General features: G+C 34.6%; 1 protein-coding gene across 1 annotated transcript in view; it reads left to right on the top strand.

The window, feature by feature from the left end:
* LOC113397385 (protein O-mannosyl-transferase TMTC1-like) overlaps positions 1–17,584 on the top strand; it is a 169,153-nt gene that overhangs the window by 140,202 nt on the left and 11,367 nt on the right. The window lies entirely within an intron of this gene.

Below are 17,584 nucleotides of genomic sequence, written 5' to 3'. Positions count from 1 at the left end.
CGCCACTCCGGGGTCCCGGGCTCGATTCCCGGCCGAGTCGATTTAGAAAAAGTTCATTAGTTTTCTATGTTGTCTTGGGTCTGGGTGTATGTGGTTACTTCTGATTTTCTATAACAAGTGCTTTAGCTACTTACATTGGGACCAGAGTAATGTGTGTGATGTTGTCCAATATTTATTTATTAATTTATTTATAATGCACAAACATACACAGAAAATTAACATAAGAACTTAGTAACAGCTTTTAAAATTGTATTTGTATGTGGAAGGAAGTGATTTCCGACGTTCGGTTGGCACTAATTCAGAAGCCAGCACTATTGTTACCAAATGGTTTGCAATAAAGTATTATTATTGTAATTTCTAAATGTCTTCTTCTTTCTAAAGATCTATTAAACTTTTCTTTCTGTTTGTTTATTCGATTAAATTAATTTTAATCGTCTCAAAATTCTGTAGAAATTCGATCATACAATTTCCAGTCTTTTCATGTATTTTTCAAAACGAGTGATGCACAAACTCAAATGTTACTAAAAAATCTTTTACAGAAAAACTAACTTTTATTGGTCCTACTTATTTTTGGGCTATATATTATACACTTTGCTTCTACAATACATTAAAATACGTAAAAGAAATACAAATATTTTGACTTCGATAAATCGAAGGAAATATTCGATGGTACATTTTTTTTGTAATCAAACGAAATACCTACATATTTCAACATGATACGTAATAAACAACTAAACCATATTTGACTTGAAGCATGGGTTATTATATTGGCACAAAAGGAAGGAATACAATCAGAACTCAAAATTTTCTCCGACATGACCAAAAGTTAGAAAACGAGAACTCATGTTGATATTTGATTATGATTTAGATAAATTATAAAATTTTCCAAAATTATATGACGCGCGCCCTTTGTACCCAAAAGTTTTTGACCTTTTATAATTTGGTTACATACAAATCATTCCAATATTTGGATACTGTGAATTGTTCAATTAAAAAAAGTATAATATAATTTTGTTAAATGCCAGGATATGTATATGAATATATGAATGTATATAATGGATTGTAATGGGTCTTTCAATTTTTATTTGACAATTATTCGACACTTTTTTATTTATTTATTTTATTTAAGACGCAAAAGCGTTGTAAAACAGATCATGTCGCAAAACAGATCAAATCGATCCCTACCGAGCAAACTTTATCCTGTTGGCCATTTGAATAAACTATTTATGAATATGTCTCTATATTTACTTGGTGGTAGGGTTATGTGCAAGCCCGTCTGGGTAGGTACCACCCACTCATCAGATATTCTACAGCCAAACTACATTACTTAGTATTGCTGTCTTCCGGTTTGAAGGGTGAGTGAGCCAGTGTATTTGCAGGCACAAGGAACATAACATCTTGGTTCCCAAGATTAGTGGCGCATTGGTGATATAAGGAATGGTTAATATTTCTTACAGTGCCATTATCTATACTTACCATCAGGTGGCCCATATGTTCATCGGCTAACATACGCCATAAAAAAAATACCGACCACTATACCACAGAATATCCAGTGGCCCCACGAGGCTTATACGAGGTAAAGCCTGTTCTGTGGGTACAATGTGACTTCAACCAACAGACAATTTACGTTTTGTCGTTTGCGTGTGTAATAAACTAGGTGGGTTACTTGATGCTCATCAAGTATTTTTCTCGGCAGTCCCATTTTCTCTTACAAGAGTCTTTAGAGCTATTTTTATTTCGATAACGTAGGCAATTTCCTCATCGAAATAAAAAAAAAACATCTCATCTCTAAGAAAAATAAAAATGTAGCTCTTGCTTATGATATACGACACAGAATTCTTCTCGATCCATGCAAGTATCTTCAATATTTTTTCTGTTTCAAATAGTGTGCACATAAATCAAGTCGAAATATTAGCCTCGCATTAGACCTCAACTCTTCGTTCCCTTTTCATTGAAATTAATTCGCGATAGAAAATTAGCATGAGTACGAATATCATCTGTCTTTATACAAATGTGTCGTTTACGTCAATGTTAGGCTTAAAGACCTCAAACAATGGCCTCCAAATAAAGACCTAACTCAGCGACTAGGCAGTAAACAATGGAACAGTTCGAGTCATTTAACGGTTTTCATTTTCCAGGGAACGCTAATTGTACCCGACGTGACCCGAATTTTCTTGACTATGGACGAATTGGGCGGATTTTAGTCATGTAAATTCTAAAATAAGATTTCAAATGGGAGGGCAGTTTTATAGAAAATATTTAATATTGCAACGCGACAAACGGACAAATTTGACGAGTTTATGGTTTATGTATGTAGAATTTTTTCAATCATTATTTACATCATATAGTTTTTGACTGAAATATCAACAAATTATAATTCGTGTCGTTTTGAAAATTGAAGTAAATATTAGAAATTTCGCTTACACCAACATCATCCCTCACCTTATTGATATTCAATACACCCTAAAAAACGACAACAACCCGAGCGAGGTTGGGTACAAAAATAAGTGGCTAGTGCTCGAAGCGTAAGCACGAATCGCTGATCTAATAAAAGCCTTCGGCACTCCGTCTCCGTCTCGATGAATATTCATATTGCTTTTTACACTGCCACGGATCTTCCATTTAAGGGTTGAATACTGGATTAAGTGAGCAAGTCCTTGCTCTGAAAATCATTTTAGAGAAATTTAACAATGATATTTTGTATAGATTCACAGAAGATAAATAATTGAATTTTTAACTGTTACGTTCATTGAATGGAATAGAAGGTTTTTTTTATTTGCAAAACTCCAGCAACATTTACAAATATTTTTTTATGAATGGAAGGTGGTAAAAGATTTTCAACCTCTATATTTATTAAAAATGTCAATAACTGTTCCTCGCGGCTCGAGTAATTACGAGGCTATTTCGTTTAGAGCTGCAGTGTCAGATTAACCAGACTAGACATTTACTCGACTGCAAGTTGGAAGATTAATTTAGTGCGGAGAGATTATCGCACTCGGAGGTCCCGGCGTCAATTAGTACGGCTTAACTTGGATAGTGGGTACAGGTTGAGACCAAAGTTAAGGAGGTGACAAATTAGCTGGCGCGATACTGTATGAAATATACATTTTAAAATGATAACTACAATCATATGAAATTAGTTTATTTCATATATTTTTTTTATTAAATTTGATATTTCTCTACGCTTCATGTGATCTCAGACTTCTCTCATAAAGTTAAATATTGGCAAATGCCATTTCTCCCTTTAGTAAAGAAGGTTTGGGGCTTATTCACGTTATTCACTTATACATGGCATATTAACATCCACCATGTTAACATATTAACATGGGCATATTTCCTCACCGCCGAGTATGAGATAAATTACAAATACAAATTAAGCACAAGAATTCAGTGGTGCTAGCTCCGATGAACTCACTATAAATGGCAATAAAAAAAATATTTAAAAACTACACATCAAAATATGCATCAAATATTCAAAACAAACCATTTGTAAAACAAATGAAAGCCTTTATCATCGATATAAACCGCACTTCAAATCAATAATAGAAGCAAAACCACAATATTAGAGGAGCGAGCGTTTGTTGACTAAACCCTGCGCCTCACGCGATCGATAGTGAGTGAATGCATATCCTTCAGTATTCATGTTACTTACAACGTTATTGAAAACTCGTTATAAATTAAATTATAAATCAGAACAATCAACAGATTTTAAACATCTTAGCGTCAGAAGCGTTTTACCCAAAGATATGCTACATTTAAATTCGATCTTAAATTTTCACATTTACGCGCCAATATTATATCCAAAAATTACATTCATAAGAAAATGATTTGATGTCCATTTTCGTATTTATTTTTTTGGCCTCGAATTTTTCTAACGATCTCCTGGTCTCTCCGATCCATGTGGAGGACAGCCATTGTAGGGGGTTTCAGTGAATAAATATCCCACATAACCCGTTAAGACCTGGGTCTTACGGATCTTTGGAAAATTTCCATTGTGTCTCTAAAAAAACATATCCCGGGGTTTTGCCAGTAAAAAATTATTGCGTTGTTCTTTCGAGAAAATTTCACCTGATGTGCGGAATTTAGAGGATTTACACACTCCCTTGCCTCGAAAAAACGTAAAGCCTGTGCCTGAACTATTTTTGATTGCTCGTCATATTTAATTATTATCAGAGTGATTAGGTTAATATTATATCGCATTCGTAATTACAGAAACACTTGTGCATTGTAAATCCTGGGGGCAGTTGCCTAATCTGCATTGAAAATTAACCCCGCGACCGGAATTAGTAAGGAAGACATCATCATAATTACTTTAATTTTTGTAGGTTATATTAAAATGTTATTTATTCAAAAATATTTTACATTACGTATATTGTAGAGTGTCAAAACTTCAAATCACAACATTTTCACCACCACCACCACCACCACCCACCAATTCTGTATACCTATTAAAAAATATATGTGCCTTGATGAACTTCATCGCATAGCTAAATATAAGAGAAAACTTTGGGAATACTTTGTTGCATAATCTTGAAGCGCACAGAAAATAATCTAGCATAATTTCAATTTTACAGGGGTATGCATGAATCCTTTAAATATTGAACTTCATCTCATAATTCAAAAAATTTATTCAACGTATATGCATTATACTTTTTTATTAGCTGCCAAAATACAACCACTGGTTTGAAAAGAAATTGACCCCGTCACGATTTTATTCTTTTAAACGTACACTTACAGCCTTTTAGGATGTGAGCCATCCTCAAATTATTACAGAAGGAATAAACGTAATTATTCCATGCCATTGGCTAATAGCTCAGCTATTTTGCAGTAAAAGTATGTATCTTTAAATCATAACACAATTTCACTCAAATATTTACATATTCACTTTAATTTGACTTTCAAAGTAAGTAAAATTGTCTTTTTCTGGAGATCAATCACAATGAGTACCATGGTTTATTTTGCCTTACGGTAACAGTATAAATATTAAATGGTTTAGTTCAGTAAATTGTAGATTGCTACTGACCGGCGTTAGTACAGAAACATCAAATCGTGGGGTTACTGAGAAAGGTGTTGATTAACGGCTTTATATTGAATCGATATTGGAATTAACAGTTTGAACCATCGAACAGAGTACATCTACACACACAATTACAATCTAAACCCATCCTGTGGAAGATATGAACACAATATACATAAAGATGTGTCACTTCTACAATTACATGAATTTTTGCGTTTGCTACTGATAAATATAAAATGTTATTTTGTGAAAATAATGATGATTGTTTTAAGACAGAACATACAGTTAATTGTTAATAGAGATTATAATAATGTGTGTCATTGCAAAAATAAAAGTAATTGCTTTCTTCTTGTCGGTTTGTTCTCAGGACAAAAAACAGTCTGAATATATGACTATACTATATATATACTATTGCTTATTAATACTATATTAATAATTTACTATATAATATATTGTTTGTTTTGTTCGGTTTCTTATAACCGATTCTATTTTCGGGTTTCTCTTATGACTGATGAGTTCATAAAATATTGATGAGAATAAACAGCTAACATAGTTTCTCAAAGTTTCTCGGTATCAGTTCGAGGAAGTCATCTAAGTACCATCAGCCCTGATCAAAATTGAGCTCTCTAACTAGTTCAATCAAAGTTTGTATCTAGTACATCGAGAGATAAATTTAAGTATCTCGTGTAGATGTGTGACTTAAGATGCGATCTTATTGAATAACTTGGTAATCTTCTTAACTCAACTATACGATTTTATTAATATATGTGTATATATATTTTTTTATGCTATAGGTGGCAAACGAGCAGGAAGCTCACCTGATGGAAAGTGACTACCACAGCCCATGGACATCTGCAACACCGGGGGGCTTGCAGGTGTGTTGCCGGCCTTTCCGGAAGGAGTACACTCTTTTCTTGAAGGTTCCGAAGTCGTATCGGTTCGGAAAAACCGCCGGCGAAAGCTGGTTCCACAGAGTGGTTGTGCGAGGAAGAAAATGTCTTAAAAATCGCACTGTTGTGGATTTTCGGACATCTAGGCGATGCGGGTGATATTTGGAATTTTGACCGACGAGAAACAAACCTGCCCCCATGGGTAGGATGCAAAGAAGGACCGCATCCCATCCCAATCTGCTGACTTGTAGTGCCACACTCGGCGGTAGCCCACGAAACGAGGTCATGAGTACCGCGCAACCGGCACTATACCCGGACGAGACAGTGGTCCGACGAGCCCAGAGGGGGATCGACGATAACCTGGTAGCCATCCGGATGGGAAGTCAGCAGAAGGTCCACCAGGGAAGGTGTATGACCCTCCAAGTCTGATATTCGCGTTGGCGAGGTGACCAGTTGTGTCAAATCATATGCTAAAGCGAAGTCGAGAACAGATCTACCCGCATGATCAGTAGTGCGTGATCCAAGCCATTCGGCATTAAAATCGCCAAGAATTACTATCTCTGCGAATGGGATCTGCTGCAGCAAGGAATTTGTAGCCATTTGGACGTGCTCAACCAGTCGGTCGGTTTCGGGATTACCGCTATGGGGCCTATAAAGGCACGCGTAGATTGAGTGCGGATGGTCGTCGCAGTCAACACGCAACCAGATAATCGATAGGTCCTGCCCTTCAAGGCTGCCGAGGCGTCGAGAGCAGATATAATCTCTGACGTAAACGCACACCCCAGCTCGTGGTACAAAGGAATGTTCCAATTTGTACCCGGGGTAAGAGAGAAAAGTTGTATCGGCAGGAGAGGATATCTGGGTCTCGGTAAGAAAGAGCAAGGCTGGCTTCGCCGTCTCAAGGTGAAAGTGAACGGCGTTCAAGTTGGAGTTGAGTCCCCTTATGTTGCAGAAGTCCACAGTAAGGGTGGTATGGGTTGCCTTATAATGCCTGCTCCGCTTGCCCCGAACAGTGGCGAGCGCAAAATTGCCCAAGAATTCGGAGGGCAGCCTGGGCATCCCTGCTCAGGTGGTGTACGTCCTGAGCATGGATGCCCAGAGAGGGATTCTCCACCGCAGTCGCTGATGGTACCTTCCTGGGGTAATAAAACCAAATTCTGCACAACCATTATGTTTTGGGGGGAGGGGGATTGGGCCTCCGGGACTCTCACATACCGGACGAAACGCGGTAGCATAGCTACCACTTTACGCCGATTTTAAGTGAGAGAGTGGTACTTCCGGGCGTGCCGGCCCACTCAGCTGCAACCCGAAGGTATGCAGTGTGGCACTACCATTATAAATGCACACTGTTAGTATAAATACCAATAATGGCAACCTTAAGAAGAGAATGGAAATCACCGCGATGGCCATCTTTTCAAATATTACTATTACAAGCTAGTTATAGTGTTATAAGATCTTAGCGCCAATCACTATCATGGTGGTGGGAAACTAACTCACCAGCAGAGTATTTTTAATGGGTACCAGAACAAAAAGTTCCCTGATTCCCGCTTACTGTAGTAATATAAAAAACACAGCGCAGATAGAACGAACTGTAATTATTAAAGCCATCTAATTATACCAAATACCTACTACAACAGCAATTTGTACAAAATATAATAACTTACAACGGTCCAAAAATTAGAAAAATCAACTCTATGAAATGAACAAAAATATATTAAAACGATCTCAAACCGTGGTAGCATTTTAGCGGTTCAGGGAATGCGCTTTCGTAATAAAAAACAACGTATTAAAAAATTCAAGTATAATGCGACTTGCCTGGCGCGCGGTCAGTGCAGCGGGCCAAGTGCCATGCTGGAGCAATAGTGCTCTCACCGCTGAGGACCGGCACAATAACGCGATTTGTAAGTTTGTTTTTGATACTACTCGTACTTTAATCTCACAAAAATATACAGTGGGTGCTTCGAAAAAATATTTTATTAATAACGTATCAGTCGTCGAGAATAATTTTAGTTTTTGCTTTGACTACCAATGGAAGCTGATTGTTTCCCAAGTAGTGGGGAGTATTTTTTTATTTTTGAATAAATAATAATAGCAATGGCCCACTATACGGAATTACTAATATTCCTATGTAGCCCAAAGTATGTGTTAAGAGTGGGGGTGACGATAGCCCAAGGGGTAAGGATCGAACGTGCAACTTTTTTCATCGCTAGGCGGTCATAAACCATTGCGCTATTGACGCTTTCATTTTAAGGTGGTAATGGAGGATAATATATATATAAATAACAGACACAATAGAATAAAATAACAACGTATCAAAATAATTAAATGATAATGAAAAAATCTAATTAGAAATCCCGCGTGAATTAAAAGCATAAGTTGAAATTATCTTATACAACCGTATGCAAGAGAGATAGAGGGAGCAAAGGTCGCCTGGAACATGGGCGTCCTGGACATAACGTTTATGCTTATGACGATTTCTACCAGTTCACCCAATGCCGCGTAAAAGAACTTCGCTCCAAAAATTAATGATATGTTTTTGTGTCATATCTAATAAATAGAAATATATGATACTACATAAAACTTATTCCAAAAGACGCAGCGTGTTCTGTAGTCAATTTTAGTACATGTATATATTCTTTTATAATATACGTAACTGCGCTTTTTAGTTTCACCCACTTTGAATTTTATGTTTTTGTCATTTTATATACCTTAAGGTTAATAAGTAAAAGTTAGTAAACACTTATTCGACAGATCGGCTCGTCCGCCTTCTTTAAATAATTTTGAAATATCTACCCTTACTCGAGAAAACTTGCATGTGTCGTGTGTAACTTTGTAAAATGTGTATCAAAGTGGCGTAGTGGAATTATGAATTAGCTACAACTATTCTGGGGTACTATATTTACGTGACATTTATAGCCTGTTAGCGAAATATCCCAGTGACTTTAATCCATGAATCATAACCGAAGATTACGGATTCGAACCAAGGCAGGCACCGTGTTCATGTGCTTGATTTGTTTCGATAATTCATCTCGTGCTGAGCGGTGAAGGTAAACATTATTAAGAAACCTGCAAAATGAAAAAACCAACACCATTGGGGCAGTATGTTGGAATGAGCTCAGAACCATCTTAAAAGTGGAGAAGGCGTTAGGCAGTGGACATTAACAGGTTTTAGTTACGTTTTTATTTACTTTTTGACCATCCCCTTGATATAATTTACCAATAGTGAATAGTTCAACTGATCGCTACTATGGTATTGAAACAATCATTTTACACTCGAGTCTAGTTGTAGGATGAAACTAGTTAAAATGCGAAAAAAGAACTTCATTGCAGTTAAGGCTAGTGCCATTGTTGGCTCAACAATCGTGCACTTTACCTATTGAGCTGGGCTGGATTAAAAATTTTATTCCAATACATTACGCAACTTTATAGCGGAAGGTACTCTTTGCATAATTTGTTGAAAGTGAAATTAAAATCCAACTGCATTTTAGATATAAGATTTTATTGTTTGTTTTACTGTTTTATTTTAAATATTGTATTTTATTAGTTTTATTTAATCGAAAATCCAAATAAGAAATCTTTGCGCAGTAATTATGTGTCTCGTAAGTTGGTCTCCTAGTTCCTATCTCTTGAAATCATATAAAGACGTATCAATATGGACACTTCTTACAAAGTATATCCAAGTTAAATGAAAAATGTTTTACTAATAGAACCGTAAGCATTAATCGCATAAAAAATGTATTGATAATATAAAATTCATAACTTACAGCGACCTCGTTGACTCAAGGACTGTACTGAGTACTGCCTATGGGGCATATACCTGAGTCCTGGGATTAAATTCAATATCGGGACTGTAACTTGTAAGGATTTGTGTATCGTTCAAATTGTAAGCATGCAGCAGAATAGAGTTCATCTGTATTTACACACATTTAGAAATGGAGTATTTTCACATTTCGAGGAAAAATTCTGTTAGGATGACATTGCCATCGACATTTGACATATTTCAATGTCATATTACGTCAAAAGAGTTCAGACGCGAAACTGGCAAAGTTTCACACAAAATGTTTGATTATATTAATCTTCTTCTTGCGTAAGACATACTTCATCTTTCGATAAATTAGCTCATAGTTTACGAGTAATTTAAGATCACCTTGAAAATTTAAACGGGGGTTGATAAGTTTTCCTTGTAATTTCTTGAAATATTCTTGCAGACTTTGTTTTCAAGTTGAAATAAGTAATTCATAGTGATTAATTTTATGATTGAAATTATTATATTGCTTATTATAATCAATATTCTTTAGGATATTTGATGTTTGTGGTACCGTCGTTACGTCTGATTTGCCATAACACAAGTGCTTTAGCTACTTACATTGGGATCAGAGTAATATATGTGATGTTTTCCAGTATTTATATTTATTTATTTATTCAATGTTAAAGTATTACTCATTTATTTACATGCGAACTTAATGTACAGCAAATCTATTATTACTAGAATTTTAGTTCATATTTTGATTGTTTTTTTGCGATATTTTAATTAATTAATAAACCTAAGCCGATATTGTATGGAACAGAAGACGTGAGGAGCAGCTCGGAGTCTTTTCAAGCACCACTGAATTTTCTTGTGCTCAATTAGTGGTTTTAATTCATCTCGTGCTCGTTGGTGATGAAACCTACCCGTATCGGGTTAACTTCTGAAACATGTGTATCTTAAGAAGACGGTGTCTCAAAGTGGGGTACTTTTAACTGGCTGTTACTATTTTTGCTCATTAGTACGCTCAGTTCTTATTTTCCCACCACACGATCAAAATTACCACTTAAAATAACATCATCATAAATACGTGTTCGAGATGATCGAGGTGATATTCAAAGCCTTCCTCCAACATGTAAATAAAGAGATCAACTTCGAGGTAAAACAAAATTAATGATATTTCTGTAAAAAGTAACAAAGCTTCAACACAACCATCAATCATTCCCGACGCAAATAGAACGAAGAAACGAAGCCCCGCTGATGAGTTTCACGCAATTTCTTCAGAGGCATTTAACGCCTGGCGTATAACAATCGAAATAAACGTTTGTTAGTTTTTTGTTATTATAACAATAACGACTTACGAGATGATGCAACAGATAATTAAGGAGATTTCCAATGAAACTTTTTTTGTTAAATACGTCACCACATTTTAGTTGGTCACTTCTGCTCATTACAGTTCCTATATATTTATACTAGTTCCCCGTCGCGGCGTCTCCTACGAGTACGATTAGTAGCAATTCGTTCCCTATGTTCTTTTTGGATCCCTGTTAACTATCTGTAAAATTTCATGACAAAAATTCTTACTCTCTCATATATAATTTTAGCTGGGATTGTAAAAAATATAGTACATGGTCTATATTTATATATGTATATATATGTAAATGTAATGCCAATCATGACACTTATAATATTATATAGCGTGATCTTAACCGATGATTGCGGATTCAAACCCAGGCAAGCACAACTGAATATGTGTTTATAATTCATCTCTTGCTCGGTGATGACGGAAATAATAGGGAGAAAACCTATATGTGTCTAATTTCAACGAAATTATGCCACATGTGGATCCACCAAACCGCATTGGAGCAGCGTTGTGGAATATGCTTTCCTTATCCTCAAAGGGAGAGAGAGTGTGACTCATGTTCTACGGCGAGATTCGAGTTCCTTTTTAGAGAACAGCCCTACTGGTCTTTTTACACAATGTTTATTTCATAACGATTTTAAATTGAGAATTTTTAAATTTATGAGTGAATATTGTAGTAGTAGTGAAACAAAAATAAATTAAACATATAATAATATTAATTATTATTTTTGATTTTATTGTAATTAAGTATTTTCATGCAATTAAAAGCTTAAATTTCGCCCTAGGATTAGAATCTCTTAGTCGCGTACATAAGGAGGTCCATGAACCTTTTTTGTGTAAAATATGTAGACGGACGGGCAAATGGATCTTTGGGTGGTAAGTGTAACAAGTTAAGTGGTAACAATTGCCCACAGCACCGATTGCTGTAATAAATATTAACCATTCCTTAGATTGCCAATGTACCGCCAACATCGGGAACTAAGATCTCCTTGTGCCTGTTACCCTGACTCGCTTGATCGGAACAGAACGATTCTGAATATTGCAATTTGGCTTTAAAATATGAGATGAGTAGGTGGTACAGAGAAGGGCTTGCACATAGCCCTATCACCAAGTGCTGCAACTAGGCTAATAAATCTAATGATCCACAGTAATCCCTGATTGATACAAACTATATATAACTAATGATCACAAATAAAACTGTTACGACTTCAGTAGTCAATGTTGTGACGTAGTCTACGTCCCAATATTACATAAATTCCCGTCACCGCTATAAGAGATTATTCTACTACATAGCGTGATACAGCTCGAGACGCATTATCTCGATTGCTTCTAGGTCATTGGCGATATTTCATAATGTCCGCCATCAAAACTTTATGTCTCCGTCCTCTTGAAATAAAGCCTCGATACAAATCGTAAACTATTTTACAGCCTCCCTTTATATATTGTTAAGGCGGGATTAGTTGGCTCGGCGACCATTCGGTTTCGAGATTTCATAAAATGTCTTTATGTCTTTTATCATTGTATGAGACCAATTCTTTCAGATTGTATTTTACATTTTGTGTAAATATTTGGTATGAAACATCTTGTCGTCGTGGAAAATATAAAAGATTTAATTTAAGTGGAGTTTAATTACCTATTTTTCTGTGTTATCAATCATATCGATTACAAATATAAGTATGAATATTAGTAGTAACCGTGCAAGGCTCAATTGCTGTGATGTGAAGTCACAAAAAACGCTTTTTCAATATAAAAGTCGAGTAAGATTGTAGCAACTTTTTTGTCCAGTGTCCTTATTCCAAGCATTTTGGTCTAATTCAAAATTTTTTTCATGTGTAATTTTTTGACTAAAGAAAATAAATTGTCTAACCTAACTTCATCTCAGTAGATTCAGTGTATGTACTGATAGAAAGCGGCTTTTTCCCATTTTGATTTAAAAAAATTGTAATGTTAGACAATTTAATAATACAAAATAATACCGATTCTAACAAACATTGCATAAAAATAAAAATAAGCTATTTCAGCGTTACTCCAGTATAATAGTAGTAGTCAAATTATTATACAAGAAACATTATCAACTTACCCATGTAAGAGTTCAATTCCCGAAGTGTTCGATTCTATAATAAAATCTTATGTGTTACTAACTCACTGTTTTACTCGAACACGGCAACAATCACTGTAAACTTTATCTTTCACGTACGTAGCGGACGTCGTTTCGGTGGAGCTCCAAGTTTACTGGTAACCAATTTCTAAAGAGTCATAAAAAGGCGGTACGATCGCAACTGAACCCCAAATAATTGTTTTGAAAATGTAGGTAGCACCAATGATTTCAACTTAAATATGACTATTTTCAGACTTGAAAAAATGGTCAGTCAGGAATTTACTAAAATTATTTTCTCTATTTAATACTACAGGTATTACAACAAATGAACTTCAAAATCCGTGCAAAGAAATAAGCAAGAGAGCATGTTAAAAAAGAAATATTCAGGCAAACATTGGCGGGCTTAATAAATGTCGGCTACAGATTAAGTACGCCATATTTCACATTTCTTTGTGTGGATATACCTTCGACGAATTTAAACGTAGCCTCCTAGCTTTATTGCGGCATATTTATCTAATTAATAGCTGAGCCCACGGAAATTTGTACTAATTTGTTTGACCCTTATTTGTCTTATTCATAGAATTATACGTTTGGTCACTGTTTCTTTAGTGTAGCCAACACGTTTTGTGATCAAATAGAACTACCTACATGGCTCGTAATGATAATTACTATTATTGTATAATACATGAATAATATATGTAAATATACGGCTATGTAATTTGACTAAAGTGTGTATATACCCTAATATAATCAAATAATATATTGTATTTAATAACAACAACTTGGACTTTCTATGGTAGGCAAAAATTAAATTTATTTCAAATATAGAAAAAATAACGTTAGGTTTTTTAATAAAATAAAATGGGAATATTTCGTATGCCAATATTTGATTTAGTAACATTATTTATATTATTAAATTAATAAATAACAATGATAGGAATATATAATTAGTGGTAAATACTTTAATCTTTATTATAATTAATGAATTTAAACTTCTAGTTATAAAATTTTTATTCTTCAGTTTGACTTTCTGAGTGCGCGTCTTATGTCTGTAAATACACATAACTTTTATTCTACTTGTCGTGGCTGGATTTTAATCGCGACCTTAAGGACTAGTAAACTACTTAAATAAATCATTGTGCACAAGCGTGTACTAAAATCAGATGTATTCTCAATTCCCTGACTCTCGTTTTGAAAAAGCAATCAGAGGCGTCTGAATCAACGGCTATGAGAACAACTTCTTCCTGCTACTGGAATTTCTTCATGGAAACAGTAATGACTTTTTAATATTGGAATTCAGAACCTCCGGGGTATCCTTGCAGACTAGCGACTACACTAATATTCGATATTTGACATACTCGTGTATTCGTATATGTTGGAGGAAGATATGAGTCGGGTTGATTGATGTTTGCATGTATAACACACAATATTATTTGTCTACATTATAATATCTTTTAAAATTTTTGAGTTAATTATATTTGATTTGTTATATTTTTTTAAGAAGTTATAAACCATATTAATTTTATAAAAGTTATGAATATTGTATTTCTTGTAACGACCAATCAGAGCGAAGCATTTGCCTCGAGCGGGGTCGAGGCGCCATCTGGTTGACAGAGGTTGAGACAGTTTTGACAGATACATTTTGTTTGATTAGAAAAAGGGACAGATCGAGTTGGATCTTGAAAAGTGTAGACGACTGCCTATAAAAGGTCAGATCGGTGCCCTGAACCCGCTGCTCGGTGTGGTTACTCGTTAAAGTGTTAATTTGTTGACTTTATATTAATTAAAATACTGTAATTACGTGATAGTTGTGTTTTGTGCTTGTTCTTTATCCTAATGACGCCCACTAAGCCCGTAACCATTGACGACGATGTCAACAAGAATGATGTTCCCCGACATATATATACTTTGTTTTACCTCACAATTATATCGCAATATAATTGAATCGAAATATTCATAATTTAGCAAAGTTTATCCGGTGTGAAATCCTAGTAAACAAGATTAGCGACTCCATCGCAGTTTCAAAACTAAGTTAATTAACTGTGTCTGAACGTTTATTGTTTTTAGCGTCACGGTTTGTGAAAGGATGAAAGCAGCATTTAAGGGTTTCTGAAGATTAAATCAAATATGCGGTTCGAATTTCTATTTGTGTTAGATGTTCTACGGTTTCTTTTGTTAATATGTTTTTTGTTTATTTTTCAGCAATTTTGTAATTCGTTGTGTGTTGTTTTTGAATTTAAATTTGGAAGGATAATTATGTTACATATAAAGAAGAGAACTGCTATATAAAAAACTGTCATAAAATATAATAACAAAACTTAATATTGTTAAAGAAAACGACGCAACTTAAATTGATTATTATGCTCTCTAATTAAGCAGATACCAATAAGAAAAATAATAACCTTTAATATAATATTATAATTATAACCAATCATAACTTTTAATGGTTATAATTGATTGTTTATTTTATAAATATTTTATCACTACTAATCTATATCTAAACAGATAATAAAATTGGAGTGTCTGTTCGTAATATTAAAATTATCGCTTTTTACTAAATGGATATGTATGTATACACGATAGATATATCAAAATATTTTTTTTTTCAATTTTTGCCTATCTGTCTGTTTGTCTATTTGTTCCGTCTAATCTCTGGAACGGCTGGACCGATTTTGACGGGACTTTCACTGACAGATAGCTGGTGTAATAAGGAGTAACTTAGGCAATTTTTAGAATTATGTATAAAATTAAAATAAAGTTACGCTGCAATGCCCAAATAAGTTAAATTCAAACGCGCACGAAATCGCGGGCACAGCTAGTATTATATATGTGAAAATACGAGTAACACTGTCTGTCTCCTCTTCATGTTTAAAACGCTGATCCGATTTAGATTAAATTAGGTACGGAGATAGCTTGAGACCCGGAGTTCATTTTTAACACGGAAATCGTAACTTAAGGGTGTAAAAAGGGGATAGGGGACTTGTATGGGGAATTTATCAATGTTTCTATGAGGGTAAAATAGGTTTTGAAGGTTTGTGTGCTATATAGTTTTCGCGCGGGTAAGGCCTAGAGCTTGGCTAGTTATTTTTATAAATGTCTGTAATGTTTCTGATTATTTAGAAAGCCTACTCATCGCCCTAATTTATTTTAACGTCCAATATGTTCTCTGGTTGGGTAATGTTTACTATAGATACTATAACGAAGCTATACGAAACTAGTTCCCGTGTAAGTTAGAGATACGATCTTGAATCTTCTTATATTTACTTAATTTTGTGAATATGCTGATATTGTATCTTAAATTAATAAATGGTATAGAACACGACGTCGAAGCTGCTGGATAGTAGTAAAGAGGAAACAATTTATAAAGCAGTAATTACAAAAAGCTGCTATCTCTTTCACTTTTAAAATTTCAAGTAACTTTTCTAGAGCGAGACAAAGACAAATAGAGGAAGCGAACAAACAATCTTAATGTGAACTATTGGAAGGCAATATTCTTAAACTTTTCCTATTAGTCGGCTGATTGCAGGACTTGTCTCTAGCTGGGCTTAATTTGAAAAGTTGCCACCGCTATGCAATTTATATCGGAACTCGAAGCGAGTAGCCTTCATTTTTCACTTGATTACTTGGCGTTCTTACAGACATAATAACTTTTGATAGAGATATATGCGAGTCATTTATTGATTAGGCTGAAACACGCTAAGATTATATCTTACTACCTTTTTTAATTTGATTATCAGCTTTATATAATAGGGCTTATTGTTCAGGTAGACGCATATGCGAATACAACCTTGAAATAAGCATAGCATGCTTAAAGGAAACTATAATGATTATGTGGGTAGTATGTGCCTGGAAAAAGAAGACATGCTGCTGCTAAAATTGGGATAAGGGCAGGAGGATGACGATGCTTAAATAAAACTATGAATAAGAGCAAGAATTACAAAATAAAAAAATTATAATTTTTGAGTAACGATTTTCTAGTACAATCTACTTAGCATTCACGAGAAAAAAGTGAAACCAGAACGCGTATTCGTTTCAGTATGAAAAACAAGAAAATGAAATGTTTTCATAAAGTATTTGGCAACACAGACGTTAATGAAAAAAACTTAAGGGGCGCAATTCAAAGGAATTAGATCAAAGCCATTATCCTTATTGGCGTCAATAGTAAGCTGGTATTTGTACACTTCTAAACTCACAGCAACGAAATGCTGATACTGCAAATGCAGCTCAATTGAAAATCGTACTACGTACGAAACATTTGGGGAGATTAAGGCCGCTCATTGTAAATCGAATGAAAACATTAAAAAAAATATGTTACATACTGATTATTCGCTGTCGATATACATTTTGTTGAGTTTAGATTATATTCGAGTTTAAAGTAAATGATTTACTTCGAAATGTTATTTTTTTTTAATACTCACGATTAATTCGTGATTGATTCTTTCAAATGTCAGTTTATCTCTTCTATTTTATG

Source organism: Vanessa tameamea, chromosome 3 (assembly GCF_037043105.1).
Source record: "Vanessa tameamea isolate UH-Manoa-2023 chromosome 3, ilVanTame1 primary haplotype, whole genome shotgun sequence".
Classification (NCBI taxonomy): Eukaryota; Metazoa; Arthropoda; class Insecta; order Lepidoptera; family Nymphalidae; genus Vanessa; species Vanessa tameamea.
Note: the sequence above shows the minus strand (reverse complement) of the source record. Positions and strands in the feature narration are given on the sequence as shown.